We start from the raw sequence: 3,101 nt of genomic DNA, 5'->3' as shown, positions 1-3,101 counted from the left end.
GCGCCCCCCGGGGGGGGGGGGGTGTTGGGGGGGGGGGGGGGGGGGGGGGGGCACGTGCCCCCCTGACTAAGGCAGCACCAGTTGCCCATGCCCATAGGCTGGGTTAATACTCATTGGTCCAAATTCTGTAGCCAGTTACAGTGTGCTGACATTACAGTAGCAAAGAGCACAGACAGACCACAGATCGTGAGCTCCCAGTATGAAAAATGAGCTTTCTTGCAAGAATCCCAGTGCAGCAGATACTTAACTGAGCACTTCTCAGGAACAGAGGGGATTTTATTTCTATATAGAGCCAAGCGTGGCTGGAGATGAGGAAGCCTAATGAGACAAAGAAAAACAAGTGTCCTACAAATGAGTCACCCTCAAAGTATTTTTATTTCATGTTTATAAGTCTGAACATTTAGTCTGGTACAGATGAAAGGAAATCCTGCTGGGACTCCTTTGCGACTGAGGGGGTTGGTGGGAAGCAAGGACTCAGGGAGGGCATTTACAACTCAATTCAGTCCAATATCACACTGTGCATTGACTCTGGGGAGGAATGTAATTTTTTTTTTATGAGCAGAAATGCCTGCTTTTATACAAGAGAAGAAAAACAACAACAAGGGAAGGATTTTTTTAAAGTAAAGATGAGGCTTTGATTGAAAGACAGCCAATGTGGATTTGATTCCAGCCTCTACTCCTAACTGCCTGTGCAGTTTTGGTCAAGTCATTTATGCTCTCTGTTTCCAGCCAATAAAACGGGAAGTTATGTGGGTTGGTGGTTTAGCTAGTGTTTCTGTGAAGTGAGACCCTGCATGGGAGGTGTGTTAGGAGGGAAGACTAAGATGGTAGTTGAAACTTTGTCAAGAAGAACTTGTGCCAAACTCACTATACCCTACTGGAGCATATAAGAGCCCATCACAGCCCATAAAATAAGTGGTTGCTGCCCTGTGAACTCCTGAAAGGGACAGAGAGACAATTCAACATGGTCCAAAATTCCAACACCTTTATTTCCCCCATGAATGGAGTGTGGGTGGCATTAGCTCCCATGGAGTTTGAGAACTCATAGTTGGAGGTCAGTATGTTCAAGAAGATCTGCTTCCCAACAACATGTGTTGGTGAATGGGGGTGTGGGAAGGCCTTGGGGGCTCATTTCTGTCCCCATTAGCTATTTCAGCCTCATGGGTCCCTATAGTCTGCTTACAAAACTGCTAAATGATTCTGATTTGGGAAACTGAGGCAACCCCAATCACAGGCTTCTCTGGAGGATTTGGCTTGTTTGGAATCATTGAGTTAGTGGGTGGCAGAGCGGGAGCAGGCTGCCTGACCCTCCATGATCTTTCCCCATAGTAGCCCACAGATTTGACTGCAGTGTACTCAGACAAATAAACCTGGGGCCACCCCTACCCATCCTGCCATAGCATCTCTATTCCTCAGCTGGGGACAGCTGCATGGACTCCACTAGAGCAGTTCTGATTGAGATCCATCCTTTTGTAACAGAGCAGGCCATAGGTAGTTAGGATGGTTCACCTGGATGACAAGGGGAGGGTCCGAGAGGCAATGTCTAGCACCAAGGTTTGTAGGAACCAGAGTCAGGAGCCGAGACTGAGGAACTAAAGTCTGAGGAACTAAAGTCAGGAGTCAAAAGGTCAAGGAGGAAAGCCAGAAACCAGGGTTGTGCAAAGAGCACCAACCAAGAAGCCCCAACAAAGAAGCCAGACAGAGCTGTCTCTGGCTAGAAAGCTTGCTGTGATCTATTCTGGGTTTATACAGGCCTGTGTGAGTGGGACCCTCCTTCCTATTGCCCCAGGGGATGACTCAGCCAGGTTCTTATCTCCAGTTGGCGCCTTGAGCTGAACCCTCCTCAGCTGGGCTCAGACTCATTATACCCTTGACCTCATGCAATGGCTCCATGGGCTTCTGTGCTACTCTTCTTACTCCCAGGCTGCATCCTTTCCTCCCCAGTTTGCCCCACTCTCTCCATTTTCTTCCCACATTTCTTCCCCTTTCTTTTTTTTACCTTTTCTTCTCTTCCCTCCCTTTCTCCCAGCCTTTCTGTCTTTCTCTTATGCCTGCACTTCACTTCCCTCATTCTTGAGCTGCCCACTCTGCTGAGCTTGCCTTTTCCTTTCTGAGGCAGTCTCCTTGACTTTTTCATTTCTCTCTGTGTTCTGTCCCTTCTCCTCATTCTGCTCTTTCACTTCTCTCACTCACCCTTATCCACCCCTTTCATTCCTCTTCCATTTACCTTGTTTCATCTGTCTCTGCCTAATCTCCACCTCCTCTAGCATTCAGACCTCTGCTTGGGGTATGTATGAATGGAGGTGGAGTCATGCATCCTAGGATACCTATCCCTGTCTGGGATAGTGTCCTGTTTCTAGACCTTTACAATTCTGGAGTCATTAGATGAGGCACTGGCAGCAGTGCCAGCATTCAGGGGTATAACTTTCACATTTGGTGTCCTGGGAAAAAATTTTCCCAGTGGCGTTTTGCTGGGTATGAGAGAGCAGGGGGAGAGGGAGGGTGAAGGAAGGTCTTACCTTTCCTGAAAACTCAATGATTCCTACAGCTCCTGCTGTGTCCTGTGTGTCATGTACCTAGCTCCTATGGCCAGGCAGCACAGGGCTGCTCCTGATATGGCAAAGACTCCAGTGGATGGGGGTGCCATTCCAATGCACCCTCTAAATTAGTGCCCAGGGCTAGTGCCCCTCTCATCCCCACAATTTACACCACTGGCAGCATTATTTTTGATGCCTGTGCATGATACAGTCTTTTAGCGACCCTCCTGGGCAGTCACAATTTGAATCCATTTTCATGGGATTCCCACGTTTGTTTGCTGTGTTGATTTCAATTTGTTTGGGCTCTGACAACTCCCAGCTTTGGTCTCTGCACCCAGAGCTCATCTTCACTTGTAACATTGGAATAGTGGTCCAGCTGGCTCAGTATCCTGCCTCCTGCTTCAAATCTGTCACAGGAAGGTGGAAGGACCCTGCTGGAGGCAGATTCAGGACACCTATCTAGAAGAAGAGACCTGACCCCTCAACAGCTACAGGTTACCATCAGCTCTAGTGATGGAAGGTTTAGATCCCATCCAAAGCTCTCAGTTAGCATAATGATGACCC

This window comes from Alligator sinensis, unplaced genomic scaffold (genome assembly GCF_000455745.1).
Source record: "Alligator sinensis unplaced genomic scaffold, ASM45574v1 scaffold264_1, whole genome shotgun sequence".
Classification (NCBI taxonomy): domain Eukaryota; kingdom Metazoa; phylum Chordata; order Crocodylia; family Alligatoridae; genus Alligator; species Alligator sinensis.
Note: the sequence above shows the minus strand (reverse complement) of the source record.